This window comes from Numenius arquata, chromosome 7, assembly GCF_964106895.1.
Source record: "Numenius arquata chromosome 7, bNumArq3.hap1.1, whole genome shotgun sequence".
Lineage (NCBI taxonomy): Eukaryota > Metazoa > Chordata > Aves > Charadriiformes > Scolopacidae > Numenius > Numenius arquata.
Window position 1 is genome coordinate 16,169,336 of NC_133582.1, and position 15,012 is coordinate 16,184,347.

General features: G+C 39.9%; 1 long non-coding RNA gene across 1 annotated transcript; it reads left to right on the top strand.

Annotated features, from left to right (window-relative positions):
• The first annotated feature begins 10,607 nt into the window (after positions 1-10,607).
• LOC141466831 (uncharacterized) lies at positions 10,608-13,888 on the top strand. Its single transcript, XR_012463315.1, has 5 exons — positions 10,608-10,826; positions 11,146-11,192; positions 11,934-12,040; positions 12,863-13,051; positions 13,174-13,888. It is a non-coding gene; the product is annotated as an uncharacterized lncRNA (long non-coding RNA).
• The last annotated feature ends 1,124 nt before the right edge of the window (positions 13,889-15,012 follow it).

The following is a 15,012-nucleotide window of genomic DNA, read 5'->3' on the forward strand; positions in this document are numbered from 1 at the left end:
AGCCGTCGTCGCTGACAAAGCAAAGGGAGGGGTCAACGGCACTGTAAGGTAAGGTGCTATATGTGATTACTAGTGCATAGCTAAGTCGTGAGGTCCTAACCAAAAATTTCTTTTCCAAGCAATGGCAGAAGGAGTGTAACCGTTTTGAAGTGATTATTTTCCAGAAGGCATATTGGTGATTCAGAATTTCCTTGGTGCCAGGTAGCTAACAACCAAAATTCTCAGAATACTTCACCACTCCTTTACCAAAGTAATATTTTCCAGAGAACTAGAAGTGCTTTCCTCTGCAGTTGCAGATATGGATCTTTCTGACCAAGGCCCGATCATAAGCTGGCAAATTTCCTAAGCACGGGAGAGAGAGGACCGTTGAACTTCCAGTGTCAACACTGAAGACATTTGCTAAAATTAGAGCTAACCATTTAAATTTTGCATAGTGTTCACATCTTTGGTCATCAAGTAATCAAAGCCAACACTGAGAAGAAAGGGACAGAGACTTAAAAAGGCAAGCACGTAGCTGTAGAAGGTTATACTACCCAGATGTTTCATCCAGTCTTAAAGTCACCAGGAATAAGGACTACCTTGCTGTTGGTAACACTAAACTCTATGAGTAGTTACAGCTGCTCTCTTTGACCAAAAAAATAGCTGTTTCTGCCCATTTTCATCACTAAGGCTTTTGTTTTCTACTCTTTCAATTCTACTGTGTGATGACAAGACTGTCTTTTACTGGAATTCATTGTACGCAGCCCCAGTGAGAGAGGGCTAACGGCACCCCCGTTATGGAAGCCTGGCTGGGCTGGCATTTGTAAGCCACGGCAGCTTAATTTCCTTCTGCTCTATACCCTACCCATCTCCCTAGTGTTGCAAGCAGCCATTTTATCCTTTCTTCTGTAAACTGACCACGCTTTGCCAGTAAAAGTTTTGGCCCTCGCTGCTGCTACTGGGAGGCTGTCCGAGAGAAACCTCTCTAACAGCTGGAAGCCTTTTTAAAATTTCAGACCTAAATTTCCCCGTGACCAGTCCACATCCATCTTTCCTTTCTCTGAAAATTCTGCCCTGAAGTAGCCTTTCCCGCTCTCCTGTGTGTATCCCCTGCCAAAAGTATTTATAGACAGCAATCTCATCCCCACACAGCCTTTATTTTGCTGGACTAAACAAGCCGTGCTCTTCTCATCCCCCTCGTGACCCCCCTCCCAGTGGAAGCTGGACTGGTACAACGCCAGTTATGGGAAAAGCGGAGTGGGATCTGTGCCCTGGGTCCTTCTCTCGTGACACAGCCCAGCTTCCAGTTTCTGAATCCTTACGTTGGCCACATAGAGGCCATTTAAAGCATAGAATCAACTAAGGAGCTCCAAGCATAGGCCAGCTCAGAGGCAGGTAAGAAAGAGGCTACCTTCTCATTTGATGCAAAAGTTTTATCCATTCATGGTTAAAAGATGGAAATGGGCACATTCCTCTCTTCTTGAGGTTGGAGTGCATGGCAGGATTCCACTACAAGTTCATAGAGAAAATTGTTGATGTGGGCACCTGCTGTCAGACCTGCTGGAGAACAGCTGCCTGGCATCTCCTCTCCAGGTGGCTCCCAGGGGAGGAGCAGCAGCGGGCAGCCGTTGGCAGGGCAGAGATGAATCTTGAGTGGTGGCAAATGGGCCAAGAGAAAGAGGTAGAACAGTACCGTGACATTCCCGTTGCTTTTCCATGTTAGTAGAAAGGTTGCGATACCGGTAATACATATTTAGTAGCATTCACCGTTTTTTTTAAAAGTGTTTTATTAATTGTATTATTCACTTCTAGTCAGAAGAGAAATGACTGTAACCTTTTTAATATGTAATGCCCTATCATTTGTTAATTGTGCTGATGCAGAAAGTCTGAGTAGCCCCACCAAAGAAAACAGAAAATGACAGGCTTGCAGATTGCAAGCATGATTTTTTTCAGCCTGCCAGCCTAACTGAAGATGCCGGGTTGTCGCTCATTAGAATCACCATTTCTTCCAAATCTCAAGTCACTGCGGCAAAATAGTGCCCAGGCTGTCGGAGAGGAAAGGTGTTTCAAGCAAGACTGAAAGTTGAGGAATTGAATATTCTCACCAATTCTCTAACTAATTCTCCAAGACAGACAAGACATGAATTTCTGAAAAGGAAGAATTTAGCACTTCAACATGAAGAAAGTGATGCATGCAGACCATTTTTCCTCTTTGCAAATTGCCTTGCACATAAAATGCACCATTTTATTTTCTTTCCAGCTTGTCTTAACGTCATTCCTTGGCTTGGAAAGTTGTATTTTCTGTCATAGGCAATCTCTTACAGTTTTCTCTTTGTGTAATAGTGAGAACAAAAAATATGTGGTGTTTTTTTAAAATTTTTCTAGGCCACATCTGGAAGTAGTTGCACCTTTTCTTAACTTACTCTCTTTGTAAGCTTTTACTTGTTAATCCAGTGGGAAATTTTGGATTCTTAGGGATCAAGACAGCATTTTTCCAGTAGATCTTGAGTGAGGCATTAATAAACATATACAAACAGTGTTTACTTATGTCAGTCACATTTAAGCTGACGTTGCTTCACTTAGGAGTGGAAGGATGCATCTCGGAAGTCTGAGAAATAAGAGTAAATTCAGAAGGAATAGTTCTCACATGAACTGTATTATCATCTCTACAGAAGCAGAGAAAAACTAACAGTTCCATGCCAAAAAAATGTAGAATTGCATTTGGGATTTTGAGACATATTAGTATGAGAGTGTGAAGAGCCTAATGAAAATGGGACAGCATGGCAGAGGATTTCTAACAGGGATAGATTAGAAAGTCTTTAACCAGCTGTAAGTTTATACGTTATCATTCCCAGTAAAACTGAATTTTGGAATCTTTGATGTCAATTAACTTCTAAACACCTGTAATAAAAGTATTAACCTTATTTTATAGGTTTAGAAAATAAAATACATAACTGAAGAGCTCTATCAAGATTTTACAGTAAATCTAGAGAGTATGCTAGGAATGGAAGATGGGAGTCCTGACTTCTGCTCTCATGATATAATTATTTGGCTAGCTCTGGTGATTTTTTCAAAATTAATTTTTATAGTACCATAATCCAAATAGTACTGAAATAGAAACCTTATGCTGCTTTTCTTGAGTATAATCCAAGAACCTGATCTCAAAATAGGCTGCACTGCTTTTCACCATGTTTTTTTCCTGGAAAAAAGAAAACCTTCACAAAATCACAAAGGCTATTTCCTGCCTTCTTTTTACACATGGGCAAGATTGAACAGCTACCTGACAAAAACAAGGGAATCTAGAGTTCAGCAAATAAAAAACAGTGGGAGACAGCAAAGTAAAAGTGAAATAATTCTGTTGTGCCACAGTTCATCATTGCGCAACTACGACTCAACCTTATCACTGATCAACTAGTGTAACCACACGTATATCTTCTTAGCACAGCCACTCACTTCCTGTGAATTGTGAAGCAAGATGCATGAACTTAGATCATTTGGGGTACAGCATGCACTATAGCGGACTTGCTTCAGTTTGTCAGAAAAAAAACCAAAAAGCCAGAGAATCCTATTAACTAATGCCATTGCATTCACATTTGAGAATCAGCATGACAGCTGGTTCAGAGGGCCAGCCAATACCTCCAAAGCGGAGATTTGGAGAAAGCCTTGAACTCTAAAAACGTAGAAGCTGCCCATAATTATGGACAAAGCATAAACTCTAATTTTGTATAGCAGCCCAAAATTTCATACTTTGGAGCTGCACAGTCGGTGTAACTGAGTTTCCTTGGCTTTGTTGGTTACGTGGTTTCAGTCTACCTGCATTGTTGGCATCCTCATTCCAGCACCACCATATCCCACCCACTGTATTTCCTTGCCAGCATTACAGTTTTCAGAAGGTAAAATAATTCTAAACTTCCCTGCAGAATCCACTGATCTTTTTCCATGAACTGGAAAAGACAGTAGCATGTAATGAAAAAGGAAAGATGCTTCTTTAATTATCCTTGAAGTATACAATAAAAGAGAATACAGCAAAATTGCACTGTCTAATAGCTTTCTGAAGTTAAATCCATTCCCACAGAAGAAACAGAACCGTGCTAAGCAGATAACTTGAACTGTGACAAGTTCTACTGTTATGTTTTCAACTTTTTCCATTGGATGTAATAAATTTTATACCACTGTACTGGCAGAATCCATCCTAAGGACAAGCTATGGCAATAGAACAGTATTTCATGACAAGTCTATATATATAATATAGACAATATATATAGAACATATATAATGTATATATATAGAACTATTATACTTTAGCGTTGCTTCTAGCCAAATAGATTGTGATGGCCTATTACAAGTGTTTTCAACAGCAAATGTTCAAAAGAGCTTTAATAAATCATTTTTGGATAGGAGACATAGGGCAAGAAATAATAAATTTGAGTTGTACCAAGTGAGATTTATATATAGGAAAACCTTTGACTGATAAAGATAGTTACATACTGAAACTGTCCGGAGATACTGTGTAATCAATAGACTAAAATGAAAATCATTAGATATTTTTAAGAAAAGGTTAAATAAATCTCTGACAAATTTTGTAGATAAGGTAGCATTTACATCATGAGAGTGCCCAGAAATGAGATTTATTGTTTTTCTTTCGAGCCCTACTTTTCTATGACTCTGATATTCTATATGACATAAGGAGTGTCATCTCATGGACTAACCAGCTAAAAGACAAACACCAAAAGACAGAAGTCAACCATGAGTTTTTGTGGCAGAAAGGTTATCCCACAAGGATTTGTACTTAAAGCTAAGCTGTTCACAGCTCATAAGTGAACTGGGAAAAGGAATGAATGATGATGTGACAGCATTTGAAGAACATATCTAGTAATTCAGATCTAAAGCTGATTGAAAGGTACTGCAGGAGGCTCCCAGGACCCTGTGTGAGTAGCGGTAGTGGAAAAGCAGTGTTCCAAAGTGGAGCGTAATGCACATGTGGGGAAAAACATACAGATGTGATGATGTTCTCTAAAAGCTAGTATCCGTCAGGAAAATGTCTTGAAGTCATTGTGAGTAGTTCTCTGAGCAGAAGTTCAGCACTCAGAAGTAAATAGGACAAGAAAGGTAAACTTTTTTAGGAAAAGGATAAAAAAAACATAACATAAACATTTATAGTATTGTGTATAACTGTGGTGCACTGCTTGCTTATTGCTTTCAGTTCTAGCTACCCCATCTCAAAATCCATATAGTAGGATTACAGTAACAGTCAGGCTTGGATAAGCAAAACTCAGAAATGTGAAATGGCAAAATGATGGGACACAAATATATTAGCAGCTATTAAACACAAAATACTGCCTCTGTAGACAGTATTTTGTCTTGCAAGTCTGCAGGACTGAGGTTACTGGAAGCTGGGAAGACATACAGAAGGGATTATTGCTATCTGCCTGCCCTTTTCTTGTACTCTTTCATCATGTACTGGATGGTTCTCTGGTCTGATCTACTACAGCCATTCTTATGATCCAATAAGGATAGGCTAAATAAATTTGGATTTGTTAGCTGGGAAAACAAATGATTGGGGGTGATAAATGATAAAATATCAATTGATTCAAAAGACAAACTTTATTAATACCGTGTCATTTGTGGCTATTATGTACCATGGTCCAGAGGAAACTTCCAGCTGAGGAATTCACTATAGCACAGTTTGTTAGAAGCTGAGATGATGTACTAACAAAAGAAATGAGTGATCCAAGAGCTGAATTCCTCCTGCCTGTGGATGATTTTGAGCTTTGTGAAACTCTGTTGGAATTAGATTTAGGAAAACCTAAGAAGAACTCGTATGCTGCGAGCCTCAATATGTTACTGGAGTTCTGGTTTTCTTATTTCCACTCTAATTTTATTATTTCCTAACTCCATCCATGCCTCAGTGGCAAAATCCTAAATTATCTAGATTCCAGTACTGTATTTACAGCCAAATAGGAAATGACAGCATTGGCTGCTGGCTCACTATGCTGAAGAAGTTGAGCAACTCTGAATTTTAAAAGAAAGCCAGATGGTCTAATGGGACCAGGAACCAGGAGTTCCATTGTCCTGCATGGTTCTATTTCTTTAGGGATCAGGTTTTCTAACTGTAATGCAAGGCAGAATATTTCCCCATCTTTAGGAAAACTTTTGGATTAAAGTATTACTAAGCCTATCAATTAGTTATGTCCATCGACCAGTAAAGAATTTGCACAAATTTCAGTCAGCCTGAAAAAAAGAACTGACCAAAATCTTTTTATACTTCAGGCTATGATCTTCCCACTACAACTCAAAAAAAAAAAAAAAAAAGATTATCTTAAGAAAAATAGCTATTGTTAATGCCATATACAGAAAAAACTAAGCACTGTCTGTTGAAGCAAAAATACTTTTTAAACCCTTGCCACCAGACCTCAAAAATTTTATTGTCAAACCCCTACCGTGCTTCTGGCTGGATACAGTATCAAGCAGAAGGTGATTATGACTTTGGCCTCACAGAAGACGCAGAAAGAAGAGTTGATGCAAGGGGAGTACGGGGATGATGAATCCCTAGACAAGCACTACCTGCTCTTACTACAGAACGTGAATGCCCTTGCTGCTGAGTGAGTCTTCTTATCACTCGCTTCTGTGTTATCCTCACTCCAGTTGTACACATAGACATTCAGCAAAATTAAGGCAATCAAAAGTATTACATTAATGCACCTGAGTTGAAGTACTTTCAACTGCCATATTAATGTTTCTTTGAAGGGTAGTGCCCTTAGTTTCCTGTAGCCTCTGATAGCGTACTATGTCTGGGATGAGGTTAATTTTCTTCATAGCAGCCCGTATGGTGTTGTGTTTTAGATTTGTGACCAAAACAGTGTTGATAACACACCAGTGTTTTAGCTATTGCTGAGCAGGGCTTGCACGGCATCAAGGCCTTCTCTGTTTCTCACTCTGCCCCCGCAGCGCGTAGGCTGACAGGAGCTGACCAAAGAGATATTGCACGCTGTGTAACATCACGCTCAGCAATAAAATTGGGCGGGGGGGGGGAGGGGGCAGTTTTTGCAAAGTTGCCATTGCTTGCAGACTGGCTGGGCATCACTCTGCTGGTGGGAGGGGGTGAGTGAGCGCCTTTCCATCACTTGTTTCTTTTGCTTTCTTTTTTTTTCTTTCCTTGACTTATGAAACTGTCTTTATCCTGACTGATGTGTTTTTCTCGCTTTTGCCCTTTCAATTCTCTGCCCCATCACACTTTGGGGGGAGTAAACAAGCAGCTGGGTGGGTGTTTAGCTGCTGGCCAGGGTCAACCCACCACCCATAAGAATGCTCTGCGGAAAGAATGAGATGGAAGTGGGATGCATCTTACCAGGCGAATTGCTTTGCCATGAGTCTCATCTTCTACTCCATATGTGGAAACTACCAAATCCCTGTTAGGACTGGGTGGAAGAAGTCACAGTTCATTTTCTCTTTCCCATCCACTGATGTCAGCAAGAAGGCAGTATGGGTCTCAAAAGGATTAACGAACTGATAACAGTTCCTGTTGTGTGAACCAACCGGAAAAAAAGCGCTGCTTCTTCGACCCTCTAATGCAGCCATAGGCAACCTATAGCTCTTAAACCACATGAAGCTTGTGTGTGGCTTCTGCAAGAGCTACACCATATGATAGATAGCAGGCAGCGCAAGTATGGAAGTTCCTGCACATTCTGTATGTCCATCTGTCAGAAAAAGCAAACAAACTGGAGCTGCTGAAGCCAAAATTACCCTGTCACCTTGGACCCAGTTCTACCCTCCAGCAGAATGCTTACCAGCAGCCTATAATGTCCTTTTACAAAGTTTGCCCTCTCCTTAGCATGATGAGATGTCACATGAACTTGAGCTTTCATCTCTCATCTTCCTCAGTCTGAAACTGTTTTGATTCTGCACAGCCACAGTCTGATATCACGACAGCCAAACCAAAATCTTCCTCTGACTGAAGTTTTCTTGCCATTGGGTAAACCTGTGGCAAAACAGGCTCCTCCACTAACCCTGTGACTTCTAGAAATTGTAGGAATTTGGATTCTACAGATGCATGAGCTTTTCAGGACTGTCTAAAAGCAAAAAAAACATGGAAATTTTTTTTTTTTTGGTTATATATCAGAGTAAGGAGACTTAAATTTTAGGGAGTTAGACTCTTTAAATCAAATGGACCTTCAATAGTAACTTAATGGAGCCATGTTTACCCCAGAGTCTGTTTCAAGACTCATTGTTGCCACTGGAAAAATTACACTATATGTGTTTCAGTTCTTGTGTCTATAAAGTAGAAACAATAATATTTAGGCATCCTTAACAGAATTATCTCAAATCTAATTGGTAACTTTGGACGCTCTGAGTATTAACCATTATTTTATTGTTATTACCTTATTATTGCAAGTTGTTAGTGCAAATAAAACTTTCTCCATATAAACTATTGAGTCCATCACTTGCAATGGATTCTTTGGTATAAGACAAGACACACAGAGCTGTAACTTTAGCATGCTTGTTTTAGAAGCAAGCATGCTTGAAATAGAAATAATTGTGATATCAATGGTAACAGAAACAATAGCAGTAGACTAGCATCAGATTACCAAATTGTTCTCAGTAATGAAATCCTGAACACTGTATGTAGTGAACTGGATGCTTATGGCAAAGAAGATAAACTAATTTAAAGAAAAATTGCTTAAATGGTGGTCATGGTGCTGGTTACACTAAGAATCCATTTTGGATGTGGAGCCCACTTCAGGCTGTTTAATTTTGATGTGTTGCTTTTGACTCAAGTCATTCCCGGGTACAGATCAAGCTGTGCTGTTAAGAACTGGCAGAAATGAAGCCCTGGCTTCTTCAGATCTGCGTCCCATTCTTCGTTCTTTCCTGGTGTCCACAGCTCGGGCGCCCTGCCCATCATCAATCTTCCCTTCCCCCAGTGTCCGCAGCTCCCTCCTCCTGCCTCCCAGCTACCAGCTGGGTGAGAACCAAGGGGATGTGGCTGCTTTTGAGCTAGGCATGTGCTGGCTGCCAGCAAACTAAACATAATAAATAACCTTTGAGCTCGAGCAACAGCCTTTCAGTCACGGTAATAATTCGAAGGAAGTGGTCTTTCCTTTACTGAGCTGTTACGTTTCATGAAACTTGGAGGAATTTCATAGCCTGAAGTTTTCTATTTCTGCATGGAATGTAACTGAAATGAGCTCATGGGTTCAAAAGTTATTAGAGGGGGTCTGACAAGATGGGTAAGCAAACTGCATATCACCTAGGCCCTATTTCCTGATGCTTACAGTCACAGAGAAATAACCTTTGACAATATAATAGATACAATTCCCAGCAGTTTATAAATAAGGTTTGAGGACAGAAGGTCTAGGCAATATGCAAAATATTGATCCCGGGAGTTTCTATACCATTTACAACATTCAAGGGAAATTTCCAGAGCCATTTAGGTGCATCACAGCAGAAAAACTACAGTGGTTTTGACTTATCAGGATTAATAGAGAAATTAGTAGAGACTGGGATCGCATTTCAGGAACCAGAACACGAGTCTGTTAAATGTCTCTGCTCCACCAATTAAGCAGTATTTCCCAAACATAAAATTGTAGTTTGTTGTCAGAACCTAGAGGGGTTTATTTGTAAATTAAAAAATAAAAAAAAAAAGAAAAAAGTATTCATAGGTCCATACTATATAACCCTACTGAATGAAAGATTTTCACTGTCTTTAGGCCTTTCTGCATAAGAAAGATCTTCTACTTGAACATCCACAGATGAGAATCATATGCTGTGTATGTATGAGTGTATTTTCTGCCTTAATTAAGTGCATTCCAAACATCCTAGGCTGTATCCGACTTAAATTCAGATATAAAAAGAACTGGGTTTGGCACAGTGCAGGTAATATGATACCTGTTTTAAAGTCTGATAAAGTTGCATGCTTTCTTTTGTGTGTAATCTCTTTTCTTTGATATCACTTAAGTATTGATACCACATGTCATCCTCATCCCTCCCATAACACATTAGAACTGGGGGGATGGGAAGAAAGTCAAACATCAAATTCACCTTGATATGACTTTGATGGAAAGAAGACAAAGACATGAGCTGAACTCAGTGGCATTACAAAATAATCTATTTCTGTCTGTCAGTAATTCAGATTTCATTGAAAGCATGTCGGGTCACTGAAATGGTAGAAAAAGCCATCTAGTGTCAAAAAGATCTTTAAGAAGAACTTAATGCCTGAAAGCAATCTGGTGGTTATACCAGTTCTGGATGAACTGAAAATAGAGGAGTAAATTTGGTAAATTACTGATGGGCAAACAATATGCAGTGATTATAGCTCGTATTGGTCAGGCAGCAGGGCACATAATACACTTTCACAGAGAAAGCAGGTAATAGATAGAAAGTTCTGCACATCTATATGAGAAACAACATTGAAAACAACGATAAAGGATGGAGGGAAGCCCCAGAATATGGGGAATTTTATTTCCCAACTCGAACTGGTCATGCATAAAAAGCAGATCTAAGTGCTGTGCTGTGGACTTAATTCAAGGGATATTAACTGAACAAGTTCAATTTTTGTATGTAGTTTCTCTCATATTTACTTAAAACTATTTTTATCTGTTTGCTTTATGACTATACATTTCGACCATAAGCACAATTAAGTTTGCAAACAGTTGCTTGATTCAGAGTCGTCACTGCTCCCCAACCCTTCATCACTGACCTTTTGCCAAAGGCCGTTTCCACCCACAGCTCTGCCCCCTCAGAGCCTGCTCCGAAACAGGGCTGTTGGTGCAAGCCAGGCTGGAGAACAACCTCTGGTGGTGTCCAAGGGGCAAGCCGAGGAGCACCTACACAATTCCTGCTGCTGACAGGTGTGTAACCTGCGGCTGGATGGTGACAAGCAATGAGATGCTGTATCTTCACCTGCTCCAGCTATGGTGGGAAGGGAATGGCAGTCTGCTGCCTTGGTGATGGCTAAACCCACATAAACAGATCTAGCCCATGTTAAAACCTTGACTGCACACTGCCTTGGGTATTACACTTGCTATATTGGTTTGGAAATCAATACTGCTAACCTGGTACCTCCTTGTTCAAACATACTTCCAGCATTTTAAAGGGTTCTTTTTCACTGATGGGATATCCCTATAAATTTATCTCTAATAAAATAAGTTATTCTATCATCATCTACAGCAGGAAGTTGTGTTGCATCCTGAGCCAATATATAAGCACAAAAGATGGTGAGTATCTTCTCTTATCTTTATCTACAACTTTTATCTATCATGTCACAAGACCATTTTAATTTAAACTTATGTAATTACACTGTAATGTAAAATAGTGCAATTTTTAAGTAGTTCTAGGAGGCCTTTATTAGCCTAATGCAGCAAAAGGAACACCAAAAAAAACTACTGAGCAGGGCCAAATGAAGATGCAACATAGCTGGGAGGGACTCTGTGTAAGTTATTTTGTTGTTCCCGTGCTATGTGGCATGGAGTGTGCCCCCAACTATAGCCAGCTCTCCTGAATGCCCTTTTGTGGCATTTGAAAGGATACAACTTGAAACCAAGTAAAACAGCAGAATAAAGGGGTAACTTCTGATATCAAAATTATCCAGTCCCAACACTGTATTTATTACAGAATATATTTCTAGATAATGCTCCTTATTTAAAAAAAAATCTTCTTTGAGAAACCTACCCAGAAGTCATTACTATATGCAAAATATATTGAATGTATAAATACGTAACATATAAAATTATTATATTTTACTAATCGTAAGATTGCATTAACGGGGTAAAGCTGCTTACCTGCTTTGATTCTTCTATCTGTAGTTTGTGGGTGTGCTTTATAGCAATATTGCATGTTACCAGTTTTACAACTGGTGAATTCTTGCCTGAAGTGTAACCTTCAGGTGCAGTGTAGCACCATGCCTCTTGTAATCGCCTTACGGCATACAGTCGTAAGCGTCTGTTATTCCTTTTCAGTTCACCTGAATGACAAAGTCCTCAGAACTTACCACCTTGCTGAGAGGAGTGAGTTGTAAAGCTATATATGTGCACAAGAGACCTGGAGAAACAATCCTTGCAGGCAGGTAATGCATATTCGAGCGCCATGTGCCTGTGGCCACATAGTGGGCAAGTAATCCCATACCGTGGCTGTCAGCCACCCAAGTCCCTAAGAGAGCAAGAACTGAACGACAGTCTTCCCAAAGGCAGCATGAGAGTTAGACTTCAGAAGTGGCCTAATACTTGGTAAAAGCTCCACCTAGGCACACTACGCATCTTAGGAATGCAAATATTTTGCAGCACTGTGATCCTGGCAGGAGGTTCCTTCTTTGTAATCTTACAACAAATCCAAATCCAATCATTTTATCCTGTGGGACAATTTCTGCATGAAAATAGCAAATTCAGATATCTTTCTTAGTCAGAGGATTTGAAGCTTAAGTCATTCTGAAAGCTTCACTGTAATTAATATAAAGAAAAGAAAAGAAAGAGCTTGCTAATATAAAAAAATAGCAAGTCCAGCATATGCAGGCAAGAAGCTTAATATCTTCATATAAATAATTTAGATACAGCATTAGAAAATTCTTAGGTGAGACATAAGAAAGATCGTACATTAAGACAACAATCTACCTACTTTTTCTAGCCAAGGTTTAGATTACCAGAATAAAAACATTTTGACAGATAGGTACCAAAAAGAGGTGGCAGGAGCTGATGTCCTGGTAATGATGGTACATTTTGTAAGGGTATCTATCCCAGAGAAGAGGCAAATTCTGGGACTGCACCCTGATAGCCATAACAGTTATTTAATCCTACTGGAATTAATGGGATTACTGCTACCCTTCCCTGCTTTTCCTTTAGAATAACCTTGCATAACAGACAGAGTTTGATGGAAAATGTACGTGTCTTCCCAGCTCAGGAATCAGAAGCTCATGAGAAGGACCCTGAAGACAAACTATCCCCAAAGCAAAAAACAAGCGCTTCCTGTTAGAAGTCAGGACACAAGGAAAACTTGACACACACCCTGTCTCAGAAAAGATTTGACAAAACATGACTCCCTACCGGTCAGCAGCTCAAAACAACCGGCCCATTAGGTACTCTGGGTGGGTAGACTGCAGCAGATCCCATTGTCGCTGCGCTCTCTTGTGTAGTCTAGGCCACCTTGCACCATCGTCCTTGTTGATAGAAAATAAGGGAGTGGTATATCCCTTTTTTTTCAAAACAGATGACCTCAGCTCCTGGCACAGAGCGTTTGACTGCATTTCTCACTGCCCTGAGTCCAAGCAGATCAACATGTGGCTGTGCTGCACCAGAGACCGCAGACCCCGAGCCTTCACATTATCTCGGTGAGATGCCTATCTGCTACTGCTACTGCATTTATGCAGAAAATGCGGGAACGCTCAGCAGCTGGTCCAAGGTGTGTCCCTGACAGACATAAATACTTTGTACCTGTTTGCATAAAGTCTCACATGCTGTGTTAAATCAGTGCAGGGGAGCGACATGCCGCAGAAGAGCTAAAAAAAAAACAGTGCTCAAAGCATCACATTCGTGCACAAGCTTTCCCATTCCTTGAAAGACCTGTTGGAGGTAGGGTTCGACAGGAAGATAGTACGCCATTTAACTGACCGACTTAAGGTGGTGTATGAGAGCCAGTTGTGACTTCCAGAAATTTAGCATGAAATCCAGAGAATAAGGAATTTTGATTGTTCAACCAATGTGGCACCTAAGCTGTATGTAGACATATTTTTAGGACGGTTTCAACCTTTGTATAGTCCCCCTATTATCAGTTGCAATTACATGGCAAAATTAACCACTTTAGTCTCGTACTAAGAATGCTACTTCGTATTATGTTTATTACATTTTCTTATATACTGATAATAATCATGCATACTCCTGCTTTTTTTATACTGGTGTTTTCCATTAAATGCATTTGTCTCATTAAAAAAAAAAAATCAATAGCTGTATTATCTTCAGATTGCCTCATGTATGGCAGCACTGTAAGAAAATAGGTGTTGGAAACAAAATGTTAAGCCACCCAAAGCCACTGCAGTTAATCATATTTAACACCTGACTAAACTGGGCTCACCCAGAGCTTTCGGTAGGATTGGAAATAAACAATCCTGCTCAAGTAATTCTGTTGTATTACATGAAGCCCATTAATAGCTGCAGTTTCTGTTGAATCTGGATGTAATTCTAGATGCCAAAGGCCCTTCAAGTTTAGGAATATTTTGTACCTCTCATTTCTCTGGTACAGCAGGTCTTGCAAGGGCCTACCATATATTTTTCAATGACTTACAGATAGACTGATCACAAATATATTTGCTTTTACTCAACATATCATCATGAGAAGCATATGAGAGAAGATTGCAGAGAGTACGCTCTGCTGGTCAACCTCCATAGTGATGCCATAGCACTGAGTTGCTTTTTATTTATTCTCTTGAACCTATAATGAAATCATACATACTCTACCACAATTAAAGTGTTCATTTTTGTCATATTTATCCATATTTCTACTGCCAAACCGATGTGAAAACCCAGCTTTCCTGAATAATGTAATTCCCCCAGACAACTCACTCTTGAAGTGGAACAAAAACCCCATCTCTGCAAAGCAATTAGGGAGCAGAGTGTTAAGGCAGGGCAGGCATCCATGTGGAGAGCCAGGGGTTTTTTGAAACAGGCTGGGAGTAGAGACTGATTCCCAAAGAGCCAAGATGAGTACAGCAAGGAGAGGGGGCAGGAACTCAAGGATGTCCTACTGCATTTTACTTTAAAAGGTATGCTTTTTCCTTTGTGGCAATGCTTGCACTTGACTTTTTTCTCTTAAAAGGAACAGCCTTTTCTTTTCTTCTCTGGCTTAGCATAATAAAGGAACAGGCTTTTAATGGTAGCTTGCTTTTCTTTGGCTTTCAGACAAGGGAAAAATTCTGATTTTACCTATAGAAAAATAACCTTTTTATCCTTCTGGATCCTTTCTGATCCCTCCATGTAATTTTCTTAGCTTCCCATGCTGTTCTTATCTTCACTCTGTGGAGACATGCCCTTGGATCTTGCCAGTGCTTATGGC